Below are 26,397 nucleotides of genomic sequence, written 5' to 3' on the forward strand. Positions count from 1 at the left end.
TACAATCCAAAATTCTTCTTCAGGATCTGAAAGGAAGACTCTTCGCCAAATACCGAGGCTCTTCGCAGAAGCAGCTGTCCTCTGCCATGGAGCTGCCTCTCTTTCCCTAAAAAAAAAAAACCTCTCTTCCCCTGGAGCGAGACTGTTCCCATGAGAACAGCTGGGCAAAAAGGCAGCTCATGGCCACCTCCAAGCTGACTGACCAGTCACCCGAAAGAGTAAAGGCTGAGCTCACTCCTTCTCAGAGCACTAGCACAACTTTGAGCCTCTCCCCTCTACGCAGCTGTCAGATGGGTAGAAAAATGACAAGAACTTTCCCAAATTACTACAGCTTGAACTGAAAAACCAACTTCCAATACCACCTCAATTTTGAATATTTTCCTTCTTGAATTAAACTGTAACTAGGAAAAAAGTGTACATTAAGAATATTCTGTAAATTACCATTTCCAATTATTTTTCTAGACATACCTGTATTTTCCCTGAACTAGAGCTTCTGAAAACCTCTGAGTTGCTAGCTATCCTCAACATCCCAGAAAGAGAGAAGATTTTTTTTTTTTTCTCATCTGCAAAATGAGTAAGCAGCCGACTAAATTTAGCATAAGAGCACTCTTTTCCTCGGAGTCTGCCTTTGCATTCAGTGGGCATCCATCAGAAGCAGACATGCTACTTGCAATGTAAGCATACAAAGACCAACTTATAAACTTGTTGTGAAAGCACAATACTATAAATGGACAATTTCATAGGCATCAGCAGCGAAGTTACACTTTCCAAAAGATAATGATGGACCCTTCCCAAAACAATGTTAACTCTGATTTTCTTTCCATCTCTTCTAATGTACCGGTTTAGGTCTTCTCTGGGACAGCTCAAACGTGTCCTCTATAAATGGCTAACTCTTCTATCGCCATCCTGAAACTATGCAGCCCCTTTGGCATTTCTCTATGACCAGTGAAAGGCTGCACTCACTCGCAGGTGGCATGTATGTTATAACATACCCAGAGGCAGTCTATATGTTCTCTGAGAAAGCTGAATACTGTAAATATTGATTGAGAATTGGCTGACAGCTCTCCTAGAATACAAATGTTTAAAATGTTCACCAGTGAAAGATGGACACGCAGAGCTGCTGTTGACTGGTTAGTTTTGTGTTATTTCAGAATTAGAGCCCTCTGAGTTTATCAGAAGAATCAGCTAATTAACGCTATTGAAAGCACCTTGTTTACATGCAGGAAAATGGGCTGTCATCACCTTCGTCTTTCTTATAGGTAGTCGGAAGGAAGGAATCACTCTAACTTACTGAAACTCCGTGTTAAGATTTAATTGCTAAATATTTTTCTAAGGTTAATTCAAATTTTAAACTCCATTCTTTGTTTGGATTCTGGACAAGAAGCTAAGGCAGTTCTGCCAGTGAAAAGGAACCGTTTGCCTGTGCAAAGCCAAGAACACCCATTTTAGAAAAGGAACGGGACTTCAGCGATGACATGACAAACAACATATCGCGCAGAAGTAAACAAAAGCATTAATCATCAGATTTCAGAAGAGCAAGAAGCTATCTTCTGGTACTCAAAGTTAATTAATGCTTGAGATAATACTGGGATTTTACTCCCAGTTTTCAAAGAGTACAAAATGGGTTGATTAAAAAAAGAACCAAAAAAACCAACAACCAAACAAAACCACGCATCCCCCCCAATCTGACATGAATTTAACAGCATAAAACTGAATGCAATCAAAACCCACTGTGTGTATGGGATAGTAAGAAGTCTGTCCAGCCTAGGAGACATTAGCGTCTTTCAGCCTTTCAACCAGTATTTTAAGCGGTGCAAGTCTCAACTTGCATCACTTCCCCCCCCCACCCCGCCCCAAACACTAGCACATTACAGAGTTGCCTGTCATTCTCCACTGTACCAAGCAACAAATATAGTCAAATCCAGAACATCTGACAATTATGGAGGCAACAAAGCAATCCCTTGGACCGTAATAATTCGGTAGGCTTCATGTCATGCCTTTTTCCATAGCAGCCTCTTTCACTGGAAGGTGAACTTAACATCTAGGGTTTTCACAACAAGCTGCCACAACAGAGGCAGTAGGGAAGAGTATTTGAACAAATCTTTGCAGGACTGAATAAGCTATGTGCTGCTCACATAATACTTTCATGCAATTGTACAGTCAAACCACACCTTCTGGAAACCTATTTAACAGACATCTGGAAAAGACGCAGAGAGTGCTTATTTAGCTCTGGAGCACATTTTACAATCTTACGATTCCAGGTTTACTCTGATTTCCAGTATCACTGCAGCCCATACAGTATGCATACACAGCCCAGGGCAAGACTGTTTTTCCTATTAAAAAAACCAACCAAACAAAAAACTCACATTCTAGTACTGAAATGCCATATAGACTTCAGAAGTTTGTTTATCCAATGCATAGTTTACTACCAGTAATGACAGCAGGACCACTTGGTTTCTGCTGCTCACCTGACACCACTAATGCATTCAAATTGCCCGAGGAAGCATGTACAAAACACATCACCGCTTTCAGCATCTCTACAGTAAATCATCCAAACGGAGTCAGTCAACCCCCAAATTAGCTGCATGCAAGTTCATGTTATTCCTGTAGGAATCTCTGATCCTGAATGTCCATGGAAGAATGTCTAAGCCAGCTGAAGACAGTGCCACTTACACAACTACTATATGTGTCAGTTTTGCATAGACAAATCAAAACCAGCTCTAGACACCATGCCTACAGCATATATGTATATACATAAAAGAAATACATACGCATACACGCTTTTTAAGTAATTCACTCTTATTTTGAACATCTTCTCAGAGCAACAGCTCCCTTAAGCAAATACTGCAGACTACTTTCACTAAACAAGCAAGACTTCGCATCCGTGAACACAAAGTTTCACTGCAGCAGTTGTCTTGCAAGACATTTTATCCTATCTCTGGGAAAGACAGGGAAAAATAAAGAAAGAAATAATAAAAATAATAAATCAGCATTAAAGCCCTGGAAAGGGTGCCTTCAAAATTAAAAAAATAAAAAGGGAGAGAGCACACATGCAGAGACAGAGAAGAAAAAAAACTTCAGGAGCGTTTATAACACAAGATTTTCCTTAGTGTTTGAGACACCATTAAACAGATGCCCTGCTGAAATAGCAAAGGCATTTATTTCTGATATTCAGCTATATATACAGGTGGTGGTCATGTGTATGTCTATCGTAGGGTGGGAGAGTTAAACAGGCAAATAATTTAGAATAATATAAAAATTTCTTGGTTCTTCTAAATCTCTTCACTGTGAGAGCAATGCAAGACTAAATCTAGTGTGCACGTATAGCTTTACCTTTTCTTTCTATAAAGTGCTGCTTTCTTTCTATACCTAGTGATGCTTTTAAAATATGCCTAAGGCACTGCAAGATGACACCGTGCTTCACGCAAAAGAGTGACTGTGGCCACTCAGTGCATTTAGAAGAAAATTAGCAAGTTCGGGTTCAGTGAGCTCTACGTTATTTTTGAAACAGCAAACAAAAATAATAGAAACAAAATGCTCATAGTGAAGTCTATCTTCAATTATTTTTAATAAATGTTCTGGTTAGCAAATGCCGTATCTAGTGAAATTTCTCATTTACTATAGCTCTAAGCAAAGTTAAAGCTGCAGTGCTGTCAGAGAGAGAAAGGGAAAGGATACAGAGAAGGCACATCCCACCCCTCTTATCTCCCAGCAAAATACAATCTAACTATCCTCAGATATAAAACCAACATACTAAGTCACTTATGAAGATCTAAACTTTACTGTAAAAACAGCCTTAGTTTAATACAATCCTGACCTGTGCTATGCAGCCATCTGAAATCTTGCCAATGACGCTTTCACCACCTTCAATACACAAGGTCAGCAAATAAATATCCAATAACCAGCAGTTTAAGCAGCGGACAGCTTAACCTTTCTCCTGTCTTTAAAAAATGCCAGACTGTTCAGTGTTTGCTCAAGACTCGTCTTTTACCAACATTCAGTTTGAATGAGCCGGTGCAAATGCACTGTTCCTCCTCTCGTGAGAGGAGGATGCATTTATGTGAAACATGAGGAGAATGCCTAATGCTGAAACATACTCCTGCATCCTCAATGAGATTTTATTACAGGGCTCTCTTTCTTCTCACTGGCGTGTGTCAACATGCGTGCAACCATTCCACTTCTTTTATGGCCAGATGCTATCTGTACACTTGTATTTATGTTCAGTACTCTATGGGAACACTATATATCACACATGCATTATAACCCAATTGGGGCTATTTAAAAACCAATCAACCCTGCCACGCCAAGCACTCGTATGCAATACTGATGTAAAAAAAAATATTCTGCTAATAATGCATACAGCTAACTTCCTGATTATTAACAACCAGATTTAAAAACTATTTTGGCTTCCAAAAGCATTAAGCGCTTGGATTTTCAAATGTGCCTAACGGTAAGTCCATTTTATAAACTAGCTCTGTGGTCCTCAGAGGAAAACCTGGTAGGTTAATTAAAAATACAAACAAGGTTTTTAATTAAAAATAGCTATTTTGTCTATTGTATCAGAGCTCCATATGACAAAAATTTATAATTTCTGAACTTTTCAGAAAAAAACTATGGGTTAAAAATCTGGTTAAAAAACCCCAAACAAACAAACAAACAAACCCAAAACTGCAAAACCATAACCCACTTCCTAGAGCCTGCAACCTTTCAAAGAATAGTACTAGTGCAACTGTAATTTTTGGTTAAAGACACATGACTTATAAAAAGAATGGCTTTTACTGAGATCTTTGAGTATCTTCGGCTGTGACAACTAGATTTCACCAGCTTTGATAAATAATAAAAGAGCCTGGCAAACATTCAGTTTTTCTAGTCCTTCACCTACGTGGTTCTACAGTTCCTATCGATACATTATTTATATTTCAGGAGCATTCTCCACGCGGTAATTGCCTTCTACACCGGTAGGAAAGAAGCCTCTGTTGCAAAGATCTTCCATTCCAAGACAGCAAGGAAGGAAAAAGTTATTCTTTTATTTATTATTTATATTATTATTTATATTCTTAAAAATATGGTTTCCTAGTCATAATAAAGATGCATGTTACAAATAATGGGACAGAGATGCTGCCATTCTAAATGAAAATCTCTTAGAAATATTGAGTTCGAGAAAAGCGCTATCTGTGGCAATACCTTTCACTATCGTCTTTGTTAAAACAATAAAAGTTCAACAAAATGAAGCCTTAAAAATATAACTCATCTTGATGGCTTCTGTATCTTCCTTGCTTTCTCCATTTATTTGTTTCTCTTTATTCTTTTCACTATATACCTAATGTTCACTCCTCTTAACACCGTATTTCTCATTCTATCACTACATCCTTACTAAAACACCATCTCTTTGTCACCACTTATGCTGCAGGATTGACCCCAGGAATATTCTGCAGTGTCTGACCATTTGGTTCGGGGAGGTGGGTATACACCACACATCTCCACTGACTGTCCTGGATCGATCTCCCCGATCACTTAGCACCCCAGAGAAGGGATCCCCCCGACATAACCCCACGAAGCACGGCAAGAGTTTCAGAAAGGTCTTGCGCTGCTAGAAACGAGATTTTCTTAATAGCTGCAACACAACAGGGCACGTTGTGTTGAGGAGTTATCATGGAAGTCGTCAGGGGCTTTATGGGCTGATATGCTTCTGCTTAAATTCTTGATTATCCTTAAAGTTTATCAAGCAAGACTGCTGGCAATTTAAAAAGAACAGGAAGACACACAACTCCAAGTTTGTTTTTGAAAACATTCAGCAGTGGAGTAAGATGCTAAAAAGAAAATATTATGGAAGGTTTTTTCAGAGTCCTATTCTATCTACTATTGTTGATGCCATTCCATTATCTACCTACCTTCTTAGTAGAGAAAAGAAGATAACATCATGTAAAGATGGCAATCCACCTTTTTTGGAAATAAAAACAAGGAACCTCATTTCTTTCTGTTTAATCCCCAATGGAATCTGCGACAAGAGCATCGCCAGAGGAAGGCAAAGACACAGCAATTGTATCACAGAAAAACTGTAAATTTAAGGACATAATTTTGGAAACTTAAGCTATGACAAAGTAATGGCCTCCAAAGAATTATATTAATTATAAATTATAAACATAGATATAACATTTTCAAATTGAAAGGCAGAGTAATAAACTATCAGCTATTCTTGCATGAACCAAGGTTTAATTTTTCTACCTTCTGGCTTCATCTTGAGTTTTTATGCAATACACACTGAAGTTGGCAAAGGCTCATATGGTTGATTAGTTACACCTAAGATAGTCATGTCTGTAACTGTTTGCTGAACCAGTCCTCCAGCACATTCATTTGGTATCTTCCCCCCGCCGTTTTATTGATTGCAGTTCACAATTGCAAGGAAGAATTAAAATATCTTCCTTCTGTATAGGCAGAGTTGCTGATTCCGTATATACTGTACCTCCATACTCTTTTAAGGAAATGTCTAACTGGTGGGGAAACAGAGCATCAAGGGCTTTCTAGGTAGCAGTGTAACTTTCAGATTCTTGCTCATTCAACATTTCATTACCTATTATGATTTTCAGTATCAGCCAGTTCCCTATTTGTTCCTATTCAAAACAGACTGCTGCAAGTTAATTATTGCCTCTTCAAATATGGGGGTTTTGTGGTTTTTCAGTATGGAGGTTGGGTGAAAGCTTAAGGCATCCATTTATCAAACACCCCCCTCCCCCCAGATCAACAGGAGGAAAAAAAAAAAAACAACCAACAACAAAAACAAGAAAACAAGAAAAACAATGAAAAACAAAAAAAAACCCAGACAATAAAAATATTCCCTTCTTCCCTATCTGAAGTAGAAGACAGATTGAAGAACATACATTCCATCTGATGGAAATTAGATCTGCTGAAGACTACTGACTGCAATACAACTTAATTAACATTATAGATATGGGATAAGACACATGTAGGAGGGAAAAAATCTAAGAGCTGAAAGAATGTCAGCTACCTGGTAGTTCAATATTTGATTTGTTCATTTTTATTCTGAGCTAAGAAGTTACCCTCTTTCTAGTATGTCCCTCGCTGAATAATTCCAGGAAAAGTAATGGGTGTTTTGTATTCGGATCAAGACTCTTCTATTTTGCCTAGTGAGGAAACTCCTCTTTTCAATTGCTTTACCTTTAGTCATAACAAGCAGAGAGGTGCAATAAGGAGGCACTAGTCAGAGACCTCAAACTGGAAGCACCACCCATGTGCACCATACAGCAGTTGTTCTGTTATCCCCAGCTCCGTTTACCACGCTTGAACCAACTGAGTTAAAACCTCTAAGTAAATCCTCTTTTCTGCTATTAACTCTCAAATGGAAGTAAAACAGGGACTAAACCACTTTAGGACTTCCAATCTCTGTCACAGAGCCGTGCTTATTCTCTGCAGAAGGCCCCAGCCATGGCCCAGTTTCATTCCGGGTCACGTACGATCCTGTGCACCAAGTCAGGTTGCACTTTCCTACTTGTACCAACCAAGGATTCCACCCAATGCAGCAGCAGCTGCATGCTTGTCTGCAGAAACTCAAAAAATTATGTTGACTGCCTATAGATGCCACGCAGTTAACAAGAAAACAAATTCAACTTCAAGAATATATGTACTGGTGGTTCATACGAAACCTTGACAAAATATACAGCTAGTGGGGGAGGAGGGGAACAACCAACTAATTCTCATGCTGCAGAGGAATACCCTGAAAATATCAATTGTACACACAGAAATTTGGTACTAGATCACCAAATCAGCATTTAACTGAGTGGTCCACCAAATGTAAACAGAAAGGACTGACACAAAGACTTCTCCAAAGAGGTGATCTTGGAAAGCGCTTCTTCAAAAGGCAATACAAAGTATAACCTAAACTAGCAGAGGAAACTAAGTTCACCATTTTGTTAATCTAGATTAATCTACATTAATTCTCATACAGCCAATAGAGGTTCTCTGTCTAGGGATATGTGTCTATTTAGGTCTGATTTACTATAGGGTGATTGTTCAAAAACATGAAGAGGAGACTGGGTGACAGCACAAACCGAAGCAAAACAAAGGATTGAAAGGGGACATTTACAGCTCTGTTTGTCAGTCTAAGGACCAGAAATTTCAAAAACTAACCTAGTCACCAAAATCCCACTGAAATTCAACAGCACTTAGACATCTTACTCTGTGAAATACCACAGATTTTAACTTTCAAGTGCTTTTTCCTAGTAATAAATAGGACTGGTCAGAGAGAAAGTTACTCTACCACTGTATACCTGTCCAAATCACACACTTCTTTGGAAGCATCATAATTCCTCAAGACAATAATGCATTCACTCTACTTCTTCACTTTACCCAAGGTAAGAGTCCAATAGAGATGAGAAGTTGGGTGTAAGTAGTTACAAATCAACTGCAAAGCAAAAGATACGACAGACTTGTTTCCTATGTTCCTGATTCATAAAGATGCCAGCAGCGGAGCTATGATAACTCATACAAGTCAGGATTTTCCACTTTACCACTAGTATCCCCATGAGTATCCAGAAACGTGGCTCTTCTCCCTCTGGCCACCTTTTTTTTTTTTTTTTTTTTTTTTTTTTTTTTTTTTTTTTTTTTTTTTTTAAATTGCATACATAGTTTACATAGCAAAATGTAGCCTTCCTTTATTTGTAACTCAAGATTTTCTGGTCTTCCATCTTTCTGGAGAAAAGCCTAACTATGTCAGGCTTTGGAGTCTGAAAAAACAAAATAACAGCCAAAATTTCTATGAAAACAAAAGTGGTTACAGAAGTCCTGCTTGGGGGGAGTGGGGAGGTGAAGCCACTTAAAGGGATTTAAGCACAGACACTTATTTAGCATCTGTCTTGCATCTAATGGTAAAGGTTTGGTACCACCCTAGACTACCAGCTTACCTGTACATGAGTAGTAATATAGAATGGGAGAGAGGACTTCCAAGTCCATCATCCTCACCTTGCCAGACCACTGTTCCCAAGATATCTTTAAAAAGGAAGGGTCAGTAAATAAGACACAGCAAGCCTATGGCTTACATAAAGCACTCCAAGTGAAGCATCTGTTAATATGCATCTTAGAAATTTTCTCAATAGTGGGTTTTGCATGTTTGCTCAGCTGGTATAGAGAGATGCTCTTTATCACTGCTATTTCATTTTTTTGTTTGTTTGTTTTTAAATAAAGTGTACCACTAATAAAACACTGTCTTCTTCCACTCCTCCTCTCCCAATCTGGTTTTTGATTTTCACTTATTTGCATTCCTCTTCACCTTTACTTTCCTTCTTTATTTAATATCTTTCTCCATCACTTCTGCTAGTCTTTCCAACTTCTCCTTTTGCTATGTGATTTCTTCTTTTCCATTTTGCTTTCTGGTTTCCTTGTACTTCGCTCCCTGCCAACTTGACTTTTTTCTCTTTTCCCTTTCCCTGCTGTTCCTAAGAATCATATAATCATAGAATATCTCAAGTTGGAAGGGACCCATAAGGATCATCGATTCCAACTCCCTGTTCATCGCAGGACTACCTAACACTAAACTGTATGACTAAGAGTGTCATCCAGATGCTCCTTGAACTCTGACAGGCTTGGTGCCGTGACCACTTCCCTAAAATATGGAACGCTTTGTGAATTTGTGTGTCATCCTTGCACTATGGCCATGCTAATCCTCTCTGTATCGTTCCAATTTTAGTATATGTGCTGTCAAAGCAAGCATAATTGAATGTCCAATGGATGTTTCCCGTCCCTTTCCAACAACCCCAAATTAGCAGACCTGCTCAGATGACAGCAGCCTGTCTGTGGCTCGCTCTGTCAGCTTAACCACCACGCAGAAAGTGAAACCTCAGAGTTTGATCAATTTGCTGTCACAAGACCAGCGTTTATAAAACCAGGAGATCAAGCAAATAAGGTTTGTAACTATGGCTAAAACATTATAGGCTCATAGTGAATGCTCTGAAGACCAAGGCATTCATAGCTAAAACGCAGTAGCATAAAATTTCTTCTTGTACGGGATTACATTTCCCCTTATTAGGAAAGAGCCCAAGGATTTGTACTGTGACTGCCATGCCACTGTGCACTGTGTCACTGCTGAACACGCCATCGCCACCTTCCTATTAGCAATCCTTCTTCCTATAAATGACATAAAATTATCTCACCTTGTGAATTAGCTGTCCCCATCCCCAGCAGGGTTACAGCACAGCAGCTCCCCAAAAGGCTTCAGAGGCAGTGGGTTAATGGGTGGTTACCGTCCACATCAAGGTTCAGAAGGCTGGTCTCTACCACCTTCAGTAAGGTGTTAATTACATTCTTCTTGGACCCAAAAATATAGGACTGAAAGCTGATGTGGAACACCACTGGCTTTTCCGAGAACCCATTTCATTGATTAACTGTACTCACAGCTGTGAAGCTCTTTTCAATATTCAGCTTAATTATGTCTTTGCTGATGTTTAAAGACCATTACTTCTTGAAATGCTTGTCATGGTCGGCCATCTAAATGTGTTTATTTTGCAGAACATGAATAAGTGATGTAACTAATCACAATGCAAGTGTTATGCAGCTTCACAACATTTTTGTTGTCTGGCATAATGAGCAAGCTCAGAATAGGCACTTGCCTGTTGGCGCTGTCTCTCTTTCAGAGAATTTCCATTCATTTAGTAACTTCAGGCTGGCAGCTAAATCAACCGTGAGTAGCCAAAACGCATCCATCCACCAAAGCCACAGACCTTCATTTAGGCATATGCAGTTCAAAGTACACCCAAGCTCTCCTGCTGAAAAGATTTTGGTTTTCAAGATTAAAATCCCTAACAGGTAGGCCAGACAAGCTGAACATTCGAAAAATAAAACCAGAAGAAGCTAAGACTCCTACAGTTGGCCTGACAATAGCAACAGACAGATGAAAAAGGGGCTGACGGCAGACCAGCACACAGCTACCTCTCCACACAGCATGCAAAACCGTGCCTGATGCTAAGAAAATAGTTTCACAGTCGTATTTGCAAGTGCCAAAACCAAGTGTGAACTCCTTTTCTGATGCTAAAATGGTGCTAATTTAAATTGATAAGAATATCTTTTTGCCAGGGAGGGAGAGAAGACCACTCTCTCAAGGGAAGCATTTTCTGATGTTCAGCCTGCCCCAGCACTAGGCAACCAGGTTTGCTCCCTTCTGAGCACAAAATCTAGCAAAGTATTTCCCCCATACCTCCCTGAGAAGACAGCCTGCTCTCTGTTTTTTTGACCTGAGAGTAGCTTCCTCCACTTAGGATTAAACCCCACACCAGTCAACCTTTAATTTTCTACTTACCATTCAACAACCTAAGCCAAGTGCATACACAGCCTCTGCAAGAGGCTGAAGGAAAATCAGCTTCTTTTCTTGCCTCCTGGTGAGTCACACCACCGCTAGAAATGTAAAAAAATAAATATTTCTTTTATTTAATCCACATTTTCCTCGAGGCTACAGATCCTTTGAAAGTCCCTGAGCAATATTAGTTCTTCTCCTGCCTTCACTGCTACAGTATTATACAGTAATGTAGAATTTGCCTGGTTTTCCTTAAAACAGGTGAAACTGCCAACTGACAGAAAATCAACAGCCTTTGGTACCTCTAGTGAACTCAGGTAAAACAAAGTGGGAGCTCAAATGTACGAACTGTGGGGGAATATACAAAAAGTACGGAACAGGAGATAAATACAACCATTTATGTTACCATGAAGGGCACAGAAGAAGAAATGCAGTTAGGCAGAAAGTCCATTAAGAAGAGAGTAATTCAGAAGAACACACATTCGAGTACAAAATGCAATTATTCAGACAGGAAATAAGAACTAAAAAGTAATTATTATATTTTGCAAAGGGAGAATAAATGCAACTGAAGCACACTGTTCAGATCCTTGTGGCTTGAGGTTTTTTTCGTTTTGTTTTTTTTTTTTTAATCTTCACTGGTAGATCCTCGTGCCCCCCCCCCCCCCCATGCCCTCTCAAATCAATCAAAAATGGTAATTAAAAAAAAATTCCACTTCAGCATCCCAATATGCCTGTGGGTAACACCACATACAACGTCATGGAAATAGTTAGCAGGAAAAAAGCCAGCTATCAAATAATTGACTACTGCTCAAAGCATGTACATTCAGGACCTGAGTCCTGGTTTCCTACAGGACAGAGACTTTCAGTAAAAGCCAGTGTGCCATAAACATTATTGCACCAATTGATTTTAAAGACTAGTTAAAAGCTATTGTCTGTGACAGATCAGGTAAGCCAAACAATCTGTGTGTTCAGGGACTAAGCAAACCACATTTTCACTTGAAATACTTTGACCTCAGTCCCACAACTGTTCCCAGCAGAGGTCCAGGAATGAATACCAAAGCCCTTTTACTCCTGCCTCTGCTCCTGCATGTGCCTCTCTCTTTCACACTTCGAAAGGAAAAACATCTCCTCAGACCTCAGTAACAACCTCCAAACTTAACTGTCTGCTAGAGGGCAGGAGAAAAAAGACACAACAAAATCTCTTCCAACAGAAGCAGATTTGGTAGCCTTCAAGAAGCAGATGATGTAGTAAGATGCAAGGACAGTGCTATCACAATTTTAAATCGTGTGGAAATGTCAGAAGATGACAGACAAAGAGAAAAATAAGCACAAAAATTCTTAAAATGTCAAGTGTCTTCCTGCAAACCAGATTACTGCAGGGCATGGGGCAAGCCAGCAGCAGGAGCACATGAGCTTGAAATGCAGCAGCAGCCCATGAACAAGAGCAGCAATGACGCTCACCAACTCCACATATGCCTCAGGATTACCTCTTCAGATCTCAGCAACGTTTCCAGCAAAAGTCCCATCCCAATACAGCCCCCCATCCCAATATAGTCCCCGCTTCCGCGGACTCTGAATTTCATTTTCACTGCAGCACAGTACACCAGAATACTTCATAGTGGGTTTTTTGTTTTGTTTTTAAATCTGGTCAAAAGATACTACACATGCAGAGCATCTTCTAAAGACAGCTGCTTCAGCGATCAACAGTTCAGTAATAAATAGCTGGATCCACAGCTTTGACTGCTGACTACAAGCGTTTACGAATCTTGGAAAGAATTTTATTACATATTTCTTTACACTAGATGTGCACTGAAAGTCAATTTTCTTCCAGTAATGCTTTTGGAAACAGTTCACTTTTCTTCCAAAAGTCCTATTAATCTTTTAAAAGAGAATAATAACCTGAATCCAACCAGATATAGTATAATATATGTCTGCAGTTCGACATATTTTTAATTCACTTTGATGTCTGAGTCACTGCGCATTCACTTTCGTGATCATTTACACAACTAGGTTTACAGCCGAAGGCACATGCTAAGCTTCCACAGAAACTGAATTTAAAAACTAATTACCGATACGCATCCCCACCAAAACCTGTAATACAAAAATGGTTCTCAGCCAGATCAGGGAAGTTAACAGATAAGCTACTTGCCTAGTGCAGAATACGGCAAAGGAGTTGGCAACCTGGGTAGCAAATCAAAGCAATAAGGCCCCAAAAATCAGAGTAATTCTGAACAATGGAACATTTGGAGAAGGCTGGTGCTTTGCCAGTCACACCGTGAACAGAGAAAGACAAAATCCATTAAATAAATTATTCATTAGTATTTAACAACTCAGCACTGGATCCAATATTTCTCTTTTGGCTAAAGAACAGTGCTACGAATCTATCCACTTGTAACTGCACTGTTGAAAAAGTTAATGCCATTTATTGACAGGTTAATTTATAATGTCACCTTAATTAAAAAAATATTATCTTATCCATTTCTGACTGAAATGAAACTGCAGGTGATTGGAAACAACGTACCTACAGGCTAATGAATGATTTCAAGCGATTCAGTGTCCAATTAACACTAGCATCTGGTCTGGGGATTTTCTTCCCCCTGTCAAAGCATCAGGCCTATATTAATCATACTTTTAGTTAGTAGTCAGAAAGTTTCATCTCAATATTATCCTTCAAGCAAAAATACAGAAAATAAAACAGTCAGGACCTGGAATTCACACAAGCAGAAGCAAACTCCCTATCACTTGCAGGCATGCAAAACAGTGATAGGAAACCTTCCCTAGCCCAATTTCAACAGCTATCCCAACACAACACTAACTCAAGAAATAAGTGTCCCTTGTGTCCAAGACACAGGAACAGTGACCCATCTGCCCTCATCCGGAGGATCCTCTCTGAAGCCAGCTTCAAACTTTGCTTGGTCAAGGAGGTGACTTCTTGAGGCTTTTCAAACTAATCTTTGCCAATAAAAAGGCAATTGAATAATCCACTGATTCTCAAGATTAAGCACAGCTGGGAGATTCGGGACAGGGGGACTTGGGGTGTATGGAGGAAGCATCCTTTGACTTGTTACAATCTCAGAGCATGTGAGATGAGTGAACCAGCATTTGCCTCCTGCCTGCTTAGTAACACTGGATTTCGTTAGTCAAGCATAATTTCTGCAATACAATAGAGATTTTTTTTTTTCCATAAAATATTCATCACTTAACTTTACTAACTCTCTAAGACCATAACTATACAACTAAGACAAAAAATAAGAGCAAGTATTTAAGTCCAAACCTGGCTTGGCATTTTAATACTGTGAGCATGGGTGGACTTAAGAGTATCTTATTCACATATCGTACGCCAGCTCTGTTATTGTTTAGGAAAGGTATAGTGTCATTTCCTTAGGGCATTCTTGCAATTACACCAGGGAGATGATGTTAACTTGGTGAACCAAATGGTCACTTGAGAACAAAACAAGCAGTCATTCCTGAAAGCGATTCAGAAGTGGGGTTGAGCTCTGTAGTTGCTAGTATTTTGTTCATCAATCCTGAACTCACAACATTCACTGAATAAATTATTACATCAATTCGAAAAAAAATCCAACAAAAAAAGCCAAGTACCATCTTTGCTCAATAACTGTGTGATATTACCCTATATCTTTTGCCTTTCCTTTTTATTATGAGTGTCATTATTGTACCTTCTGACAGAAAATTATGACAACTGCAACCAGCACTAACTTGAACCCAAATACTGGAAAGCTTCACAAGAAGGCTTCAATGACCATACATATGGCTCCTACCTGAAAATCGGGGGGGGGGGAATCATACCTTTGCTTCTCATGAATGCTCAATTTTAATTAAATGACATCACTCCAACTATATCACGCCGCATCTTTCTTTTGGAATCAAGGCAGAAAATGTATGCTTCTGCGTCTTTTTAACAGAGCTTTAACCGTGTGTCTAGGTTCCCCTTGGCCTTTTATTTACAACAAAGATTTCTCACCCTTCCCTATAAACTAAAGCAATTTTATCCCACCCATGTAGCAGCTCTGTGCAACTGCTGCCAAGCCAATAAATTAACAGACTCTTGGACTGATCATGCAAGGTAATTCTTTTTTTGGCTGTTTTATTGCTAACCTACAGACAGCACTCATCTCCCAGACCTGAAGCTCAAACTCAGCTCCTGGTCTCCGTTATTGTGCTATTGCCTACCACACAGTTTCAATACAAAGAAACAATATATCAAGCTTCTTTCTAGCACTTGGCTCCCCAAGATGATCAAAATTGCTGCTTCTCCTCATGCTGTAAGAGGTCTGCACTGCAGATTTAAAGGTTCAGGATTCACATTCTGCCAGCAGCATACCTAGAAGAAACTCAAGAGTTGCAAAGTACTTTTCAGAAAGAAAAGGAAAAAAAAAGGTGGGTTGTTTTTAAAGTTACTTCGCATTTTGAAAACGAATCCAATTCTCTATCGGAAAAAAAACTTTAAGATACATGGGTAAAAGCCAAACTGTATGCATCATGAGCAGATGAATGCAACCTTCTGCTTCTCCTTACCCCAAAGGAGCTCCTAATCCAACATACTTTCACCGTCTCACACCTGTCTCTTCCTGCCATAATTATCTCCCTCTGTCCATGGACCAAATCTGGATGCTCTTCCCTGAGTTGCGCAGTCTCCATCCTTTCCCACCCAGTTCTGTTCCCAATATCCTTCCCTCTCGCACTGACTGCGTGCGCATCTTTTAGCACAACCAAGAAATAACCAAAATAAAAAATAAATGCAATGCAACATTTCTCTTCTTCCACTGTGACTAAAGAAAGGAAATCTTTAACGTAGGCATATAAAATAATGCCCTATTAAGAACAGCTACAAATATTAAATGTTGTCAGAAAGCTGGTGGTTGCCGAAAAAAGGATCAGCACAAACCAACTGCTATGCCAGCTATTCCTAGCCTTTAATCTGCACCTCCTTTCACAGAGATAGAGATCACTTTTTCAATACCATAATGTGCATTAGGTAAATTAAGCAGGTGCCTGAAGGCCACTGGAAACCTCTCAGTCTTGAGTCAGTAAAGAAAACAAAAACATAGCTTGAAATTATTTATTAAAGCTGTAATAAAAATCTTTTAGAAAGTACTGTCCACGCTTGATAAACTAGTGATGACTACACAAAACTAGAGTTGCCCGAGTTAAACCTCACTTAATTTCTAAATGAAGCACTTCGAAAAAGTGGAAATAAATGAAATGAACGCAACGGAGTTGCTCTGAAATGTCTTGGGGACCAAATCCCTCTAGGTTTACTCACATGTCTGATCTTGAGATTAAGTTTTCAGTTTAACTCACAACATGGCTCCTCCCTCGATTTGTTAGGAGTCACACACTGAAGTTAAATAAACAAGTAACAATAAAACATTAAAATGCCTCTGCTGTTCAAAATGCCCATCTCTTACTTGGAAAGAGAAGAAGGGTATCCTTTATGAAGCCTCCCTGGGACATACGACTAATTCCCCATTATTTTTTCCTTTTGGTAAACTATTTTGGTTATCTTCTTATTTGAAAGCTCCACTTAACAAGTTGAACAATACACACCACTCAGATTCACCAACAGCACTTCTAACAAATTTCATTTCCATGGCAATCAGCATATCGGGGCTTTGTCCATGGGAAAGATTGACCAAAACCACCAAAACTTTCCTTCAACTTCTTTTTTTAGTTTTCTGCAGCAAATGAAGACTTTTTGAACGTAACAGCTAAATCTTTGTGTCCAGATGAAACATTTGGATATTTTTTTTAGTTCTTTTTTAAATGGCAGTTGTTTTAAGCTTGGCTGCTCATACTCTCTTTGCCATGAGCAAGCTAACATCCAAACATCACCTGTCATGTGGTTTCACCATTAGCATCATTAGAAGGTGGAGTGGGAAGCATCCCAGAGGGTATCTCGGGCTGGACTGCTGCATACAGAAACTCAGAGAAGAGGAGAAGCGTAGGAAGTGCGTAAATAAGGCCTGTCACAAATTAGACCTGCAAACTGTTTCCCTGAGTGGCCTGAGGAGCTTTCCTAGGCATAGAGGAACAGTGACAATTATACCTGTTTCACAAACCTTTTTGGTAGACATCAGGCAAACTTCCACTCCTCACCTGAGATCCCATCTGATTACTGGATGCCCTCCTTGCAGTGAGCTCAGACACAACACTGTGTTGTACCCGAGTCAGAGGCTGAGGGCACAGACTTGTGTGTTTAATTTTACCAAACTCAGAAAGCCACCAAAAGGGACAGTCCCTTTGGGCAGCCCCAGCCCTTCCTTGTGCTGCATTTAGCAATCATGCAGCCATGCCATAACTGAATGAAGGAGAGTCGAGGTGTCAACATGGGGTTCACAGGGTCAGGGAGGGTGGAAGATGGAGTAGCTTTCTACTGAATCAACACACTGGTCCAAGGAAACACAGCCAGGAGCTAGGGATGGGGAGGAGAAAGAGCGTGGCCATTTCTCTCATCAGTAGTATACATCTAAACCGTATCATATGTATGGTGAAACCACACCATACGCCAATAAAACAGAACTGGCAGACAACAAGTCTCACCACTCCTCAGAGATTTTTCTTTGCTGCACCTGGTGAATTCAGTACAAGTGTGCATGCCATCCAGGACATTATTACCTGAAAGAGAGCTCAAAATCCTTCCTCCCAGCTGCGCCCCTCCTAGGGCAGTCCCCTTGCCATGGTCACACCTTCCCAACCACCTGGGCACACTTAGCCCCAGCAGCAGAAATGCTTTTCCTCCTCTTCCCTCCCTCCTCTAAAATCCCAGTTCCCTTGCTTCCGATCCACCATTACTTGCTGACTGCTCCCTTCATAGTTTACATAGGTTACATATGGTGCAAGTTATACATGTGAAAATATGATGCTTATTTTGACAGTTGAAGAACAAAAAAAAGAAATAACAACCAAAAAAAAAAACAAACCCCCCAAAAAGGAACAGCAGAAATAAAAGTGCATAAATCAATGGAGAGAAACCAGGAATAATGTTTCACAGACAGCAAAAGATGGGAATCCTATTTAAAACAAGAACTCAGGAGCCAGAAGTACCTCACATTGAACAAAAGACCTGAAAACAGAACCCATTAGAAGTAATCCAGCCTTCACTGAAATGTATACACATCATCATTAACAATAATAACTTGGCTCTTCATGTGTAATCACTGCATGCTAGCCTCACTTTATATTCGTAACGGCCATTAATGTCAAGAGGAATTGTGCACATGGGCACCACGCTGCCCCTGTGCTGCTCCTCGGTCTGCAGTCTGCTTCGCAGAGAAAACCACCTCTCCCTGCCGCTTCTTGCCTCTAATCCAACTCATGAACAGAAACAAGGAAAAAGCTGGGGCAGCTGAACTGAGCCAGATGTAGCAAATACTATTTCTTTTTTTACAATACAAGAATTTTGTACTATTAAGACAGCACCAGAAAGGTAAGTTGTAACCATCTGCTCACACAATACTGAATTCAAGACAGCGCATACTGGAGCACTGCAAGGACAGAATCCATCACAATCCATGCTTCGGACTTTGATGATTGATTTCATAGGCTAACATCATCTAAAAAATGGCCACAAAGATTATGGATGCAGAAAATGCCAAGAAGAAACAAGCATTAATCCAGCATAGTTCATCCAGGATGCCCCACCTTCCCCTTTATACAACATGTATGGGGACAGGGGAAGCATTGCATTCCGCATCCCCACCATTTTGACAATATCCTCACAGGCTGAAATTTTCACAGAGAAAAAAAAATGACAAGGTATCACTGCAATGCTGTAGGAAAGGTTCAGATAGAACAAATACCATTAAATCACTCTCATCAATGTACCAGTTACAACGCCCATCAGCTATATGGTCATTATAATCCTCAACTGACTGAGACACGGAAACAGAGGAGTCTGACTGAATGCTACTACATGCAATGTTGAGCAAAATAACAAAGTTTATACTTGTTACCATGCCTTTAGTAGCTCAGATGAGCCACAAAACTGTAAAAGCTAAGGTTTTCTTCATATATGAGCAAAACCACAAGGAAGCTTCCAGGAACCTAACTCTAGGACACCGGAGGAATTAATTTTACAAAGTGTCTACAATAAATAGAGAATAAATCATTCAATTGGACCAATGTCTTATTTTCTAGCACATCTTATCTTCTTCTTTTCTACACAGGACAGACCAAGTCAGTCCAAGTCAAGCCACAAAGGTACAATAATTTCATGTCAGGACACAGGCAGACATATTTCTTGAGGTGGACTTATTTCACCCATTTGTCCTAAAGCTACGTCAGATCCAAATCCATTGCTACAGCTACCAAATCTAAAGTAAGATTTCAAATAAAAACCTATAGAATTGTGAATTACAAATGGTTTTGCCTTAAATAAAAGATCAGCACAAAATGCTTACATATCTAATCTTTAATTCTCAGGTATATAAAAAAAATATCATGCATTAGGCGATTCTTGCATAAGTTTATCATTCACTGCCAGTCCCTCATGTACTTGTAATACTTATTATTTCCTCTTACAAAACCCCAGCTTGTATCCACATCATCTCAAGATACTTGTTTTTGTTTTCCTTTCCATAGTAATTACTGATCTTGCTATCTTCTTTGCAATGACTTAAATAACATACTTAAGAGTCCTCTAGATAAGGGACATGGAACAGAACAGTCCTCCCGAAACCTTGCTTGCAGTTCCCATTATTTTATATAATTATTTAGCCGAGTAATATCCTATTACTTTATCAAGTATTTTATTACTGTATCAAGTATTATGTGACATAAGGCTCAATTTTGTATCTTTAAGGACTACACTTCAGTCTTCTATTACATTAGATCTTATTTTCATAACATATTTTAATTAGCAATTCATTTACTTAGGCCATGACAATTCAGCAGAAAGTCACCAGGCACTTCCATCTTGTTAAACAAAAGTTTTCCAGCTGATTTCACACTTCCCATCCCCAGCTGGAGAGAAAGGGGAAGGGCACAAACAGCTAGAGGGAACAAGTCTTCCACACACATGAGAACGACTTCTTTTCACTGCAAGCAAAGCCTGGTTCCCGGTTTGACATCTGTCCCCAAACCTTTGCAGAATTTCTGTATCACTGAACATATTTAACTTGTCTGTAGTTTCCACCTCATTTTACTGGAAAAAACACTTAATACCTGCAAAAATGAAAGAAGGTGGAGAAGAGGGGTGTAAGGAAGAGCACCGCCACCATCCAGCAGGTAAGGACAAGAGACATCAGAGCTGAGCATCATCTTTTTAAACACCCCGTGCTAACCCACCCACCCTCCGGTACAGTGCCCTGGCCCCAGAGGTCTGGAATTTCAGTACATCTATGAATATCTTTGTTCTTAGAAGCTTCCAGCTCCTGTCCTTTGAAGGGTTAATAAATAATATTCACACGAGACTGACTGAATCATAATCAAGATATGCTTGCATTCAGAAAAATGCCTATGTTAAAACCCTTACAGCTTTAGCAGTGCAGCCCCGTCCCCATCCCCCCCCCCAAAAAAAAATCTGGCACACTTATGTGGGTAAGCAGCTGATTGTTAAAAAAACAAAACAAAAAACAACAAAAAAACCCCAAAACCAACTTGATTACACATTTTTATTTATTTATAATCAAGAGAAGTTCATTCAATAATCACATAAAAGCCATACTGCATTTATCTGAATAAATTCTAGAGCAATTGATACCTCCTTTGTATGCAAAAAAGTACACTGCAATTACAAGTTAAATGCTGTATTTTGATTTTTAATGTGGTTTAAAAAAATTCCCCATCACTGAGGAAAATTATTTAGCATTATGGCAAAAAATCCAAAACACTGCTTTGTGAGTTAAAAAAATTATCTTTTCATCAGTTATTTCAGCAGACAAAATTATTCTCCACTTCCTGCAAAGACAAGATAGCCTTTGCAATTTTTCAGCTGCTTCTTCATATCAACATGCAGGTTACTATGGAACACCAAACACCATCATGGACAGATCACACACCTTCACTTGGCACCAGTAAAATTGTCTCTGCTTTAGTGATAAGTCATCTCTGAAACCATTTTTAAAATACAAGAACGAAAAGCTCGAAAAACTCCTGCAGTTTTAATGCAGCCTTCGCAAAGACAGATCACCACTCATCCTTCACTGGCATACCTGTGACCTCAGAAAATACTCAACAAAAAAAAAAAGTTACTTTTAAATATTATTTTTAGGAACCTAATTTTTGAACTCTTTGTGATACAGTCTTTAACACAGAACAAGTTACTAAACAGGTTTATGGAAATAAGTCTCTAAAAACACTCGGTGTTAAACATTAGATGACTTAGTCATTGTAAAAGACTATCACAAAGATATTTCATAAAAATACCATCTCTAAAAATAAACCATAAACATATATTATGAAACATTGATATTTATGACAGTATTTCTAATAAAAATGATATTTTTATAGCAAAATATTATTCATAAAGACATTCTCTTTGAGTTGTGAATTTAACATCCTTAGTTAGCCTTTCTGTGGGAAAATAAAATCATGATGGATACATGCTTCCATATTGAAAACGTTTTGACAGTTGCAGATTACAGCTTTCTCTGCTCAATATCCCCTTAAGTATTGGCTTTCTAATTGCTTTTTGGAACACTTATCTAAACCTACTTCCTATTCAGAATAATGTGATAAACCCTAAACCACACCTAGGATCTGAGCACTGAAGAAAGAAAATGAAGTGTAAGGTATGTATTGCAACTGCTGTTCTTCGAAAAGGAAAATGAGGATTAAATCAACTAAATGGAAGAGGAATAATTCATTCTCCCACATCAGAGAAGAATCGCTGTCACAGGAGGTGTGAGATTCATGAGCAAGGTTCAGGGTTTTGAGAGCATTACAGAAGTTAGTTGTCTAGATACTGATCTCACACCCTTCCACTTATTTTAAAGCATCACGTACTACACAGACACGTACGCAGGAACTGACCACTAACTACCTGAGCGTAGTTTCCTTTGCAACTTTCTCCAAACATCGACATATTAAACAAACAAACATACCAAATATCTAAACCAAAAGAATGGGCTCTGCTTAGCTCCCTGCTCCAGCCCCGTTCAGCCCCAGCACTGGAGGTGCTGGAGTCTCTCCCGCAGGGCTACCACCTTCCGCAGCCACCCGCCCGACCCCGCTGCGCTCTGCCTTTGCTCTCAGGATGGCAAACCGCCTTCCGGATAAAACTATGCACAAAGGAGTGAACGGAGAGAGACACAAATCAGAAAAAGCCTGCCCATCGCATCTTCCCCTTAGCTCAGTTACGTGGCTAAAAGCCACTTGTATTTCAGAATTGCAAAGCATCTATTTTGCTATATAAGACAAGGATATGGACAGTAAGAAAATAATAGCTCTGAAACTTTGACCTTGTTAGCGTTTTCAGAAAATAAAGCCCCAATTCTTTTAAAGACAACGGGAAATTAAAGGGGCTGGGGGGGGGGGGGGGGGAGGGGGGTTGGAGTAAAACAAAGTTTCTGCCTGAAGCAAACTGCAACAGATTACTTAAGAAACCAAGTCGCTGTGTGCCACTTAACGTCATTTTTTTAGGAAACAAGTTAGTACCATGCTCTTGAAAGCAACAGCGGAGTTTGAGCTAGGAATACAGATAGCACAATCATATGGTGGCTTATGACTCAGCCAACAGCCCCATTCGATTCAACAACGACGTATTTTCTGCAGAAAGACAGTAAAACCATTGCAAAGTTTAGTAATATGCAAAATTTCAAAGTGGATTAGGAGAAAAGCGGTAACGTTTTATTGTGGTCATTTGTATTCAGGTCTCTGAAAGGAAGTTAGTAAATCTACAAAAATAACAATATTTATGTAACCATACTGGTTACTATGTAACAATACTGGTTACATAGTATTTCTTGTTCAGGTTTATTGAGGACAGGTGGCTTTTTGAAACTGAGCTTTAAATTTGTTGCAGGGATTATCAGTTTTATTTTTATTAAAAAACTAATTAAAAATTAAATTTTTATTAACATAAGGACAAGTTTGAAACACACTGTTAGTAATACATATAGCTTTCAATTAAAGCAGCATAATACATATAGCTTACCTCTTTTTGTAGCTTTAAGGGCACATGTTACATTAAGTAATAATGTAAATGTGATCTATTAAATACAAACTAGCTCCTTAATGGTTTTACTGACCAAGGACCTTTTCTTTTGTGCGTTGTACAGAAGCCACCAAAATGGAGTTTCTTCCCCAGGACAGAGTCACTGTGCAAGTAAGAAGTTACTACTAAGCAGCAATTAAAAGAAATGATAAAATGATTAAACAATTGTCAGCCTCAGATATAAGACTGTACGACGAGAGAGGATCGTGTTATTTTAGAAGGTCTATTACTTGGAAATGCAGCAGTACATCCAAGTTACACAGCCATGTATAAATTGTGAAAGCAGAAAATTTAATCAAAATCATGACTAAAAGAAGTAGATACTGCATTATGTTTCTGGCAGCAATAGTAAAATAGAGATGGCAGATACCTTCATCTATGTCCCAGAAAACTAGTTATGCATGATATAATCTATCATATCCAAACACAGCAACATTTTTAAAGACACCTATTTTGTTTTAGCCTGAGATTGTAAAAGAGGGGAAAAAAATCAAACTTGCAAAGCAATGCATGTGTACGTATAGCCACATAGATGTTGTGTATCTCAAAATTAACCAGAATTGATCCTAAGCATCGGTGCAGAACCTTATCTACTTGTTTCTTTAAAAAGTCATGTCCTCCAGCACAGAAATAACCCCTAGTACTTCAGCCTCTGAAAACAAACCAGTGAAGATGTTTTGCCCTGTCTGGAGAAACAGCCCAAACCTTGGTGGCTCCTGTCTTTTAACCGGAGAGAGAGGATTACACCTGCAACAGAAGCCAGCAACGCTGAAGCAGTGTTCAACTGGTAATGCAGCACAGCACAGACACACTCAAGCCCACGAAAAATAAGAACAGTAACTTGTGATCACCTAAAAGGAGTGGTGAGAATTTCTTTCCCGGTAGCCAGGCTGAGATGTCCTTTCCTAATCCGGGCTTCAACTCTAACATTTCTCATCCTCTCAGTCAGATTCATCTGTTCAAATCCTTATGCTTCTGGGCACAGCTGATGGGCACCAACCTGCACAACAACGGAGGCCACATCCTCCCAGACTATGCTTACAACATACAGTATTTCACCAACATTTAATATACATACCTTTGCTTTGGCATAAAGATCATCAGCAACCTAAACTTCAACCTAAATCTGAGGTCACAAAATACAATCTTAATAGGAACGGTTCTTGTGCTATGTGCCTTTATGGTTGCCATGGATATTCCCCCAAAACTAATTTTTTTTTTTTTTTTTTTAAATTAAAATGGGTCAGGTTTTTGGAGATGCTCTAGCGAACAAGAAGGAAAAGAGCCACCTCTGATTCTTCCTTTGTTCAGACAAATAATATCTCTAATCTCAGTCCCTTGTAACAAGTTGCCATCTCCAACAGGCTCAAATGGGAACCCCAAGCCCCTCAGAAGCACAAGACCACGGACAGCCTGCCTCAGAGCAGCACTTTGAGACCCGCACTAGATTTTTCTGTAATTCTTACTTAGCTTTTTTACTACAAATACACACGATATATGTTTACATAGTTTCTGGAATAAACATATACAAATTAAGCGAAATGTGTGTGAATACAAAGTCATTCTTCAGGCGTTTTCTTCCAGGGCATGTTTCCTCCACCCCAGCATGTTCCATTGCTCTCCAAAGTATAAAGAAAGAGGAAGAAGAAACACAGGTACCGGAACATTTTTCTGTGACGTGGTATTTGCACTGGTTTTGCTCACCTCAGCAGCACCACGTGACAGCCCAGACCAATTAATTTGTCACCAAGAACCGGAGCTAAGATCATTTGCGAAAGCAGCGCTTAAAGGATAAAGGGAAAGGGTAAAGCAGTTTTCAAACCTTTACATTATTATCTAATGAATGGGGAAAAAAAAAATGCTACTGAATCATGGTCTAGCTTCCAGGTAGTCTGGAAGAAGTTCCGTTGTTTCCTTTCAATATATTCCCACATCACAAATAATGAATGGAAACATGTCTTCAGCAAAGCTGACTACATCCACCTGTAAGATCCCAAAAACTGCAGAACACAAGTGCAGAGAGTACTTGGCTGCTCATCACTTGCAAGAGTACAAAGAGGCAGCAGGAGAAACTATGAGTCTCCTAGCCTCGTCTCTACACAACAGACCAAAACTATGACTACCTGCCACTGCCTCTTTACCAAAAACATCCACACTAATGACAGGATGGAGAAAAACATGCTGCTGCCTCTCATTACAGTCTCCTCCAACTCCCATCACTTTCTGCCAGCAGGCTCCTCTCTTGCTTTGCCTGTTTCGGTCTTGCTCACTTTCCTCTCTGTTTTCCATGTTCATGTTACTGCAGCCTTTGTTCCTCCCTATTTTCCAGGATTTTAGTAGTTTTATTTCTTCAGCCAGTTTTCAACAGCTCATATGTTTTAAGGGTATATTTTATCTAATAATGAGGATTGACCCCAATGTCAGCCAACAGCATCCAGGAATATGCACAAATATTCTGCATCAGCTCGCAACAGCAAGCCAGAAAATCAGAGGTTAAGTTTAATGAGGTTTCAAGCTGAAATCCACTTCAAACATGCACATTACAATTTCCTCATCCATACTCTGTGATTGTAGAGACCCAGCTTTCATCCTCTAACCAGCTGTCGGTCCCTTTCAGCCTTTCCTCAGATTTCAACCACAGTCTCTTTTCTTCACACTCATACAGCGTCTTACCCCTATTCTTTTCTCCCCGTATTAATTTCCTGCCTTCTTTCCTTAGCAAATTTTCCTTCAATTCTTCTCATCTAGATCTGTCTTCTTTCTTTTGGGATCTCTCCATGGCTTTGAAGTTCCCTTTGCCATTCTCCCACCACCTCCTTTGTCTCTCATCTACTGTCTCTTCTCATTTCTGCTCACCAAAAGCCAAGAAGCAACACAGGCTTCATGCCAGCAGCATCCACATGCTCACGATAAGCATGGGTAC

General features: G+C 39.4%; 1 protein-coding gene and 1 non-coding gene across 6 annotated transcripts in view; both read right to left on the reverse strand.

Annotated features, from left to right (window-relative positions):
- FRMPD4 (FERM and PDZ domain containing 4) overlaps positions 1–26,397 on the reverse strand; it is a 311,782-nt gene that overhangs the window by 197,407 nt on the left and 87,978 nt on the right. The window lies entirely within an intron of this gene.
- Positions 9,618–9,724, reverse strand: LOC148055782 (U6 spliceosomal RNA). The gene has a single exon (XR_015705212.1). It is a non-coding gene; the product is annotated as a U6 spliceosomal RNA (small nuclear RNA).

Source organism: Nipponia nippon, unplaced genomic scaffold, assembly GCF_047370975.1.
Source record: "Nipponia nippon isolate SJK-2023a ecotype South Korea unplaced genomic scaffold, ASM4737097v1 scaffold_2, whole genome shotgun sequence".
Classification (NCBI taxonomy): Eukaryota; Metazoa; Chordata; class Aves; order Pelecaniformes; family Threskiornithidae; genus Nipponia; species Nipponia nippon.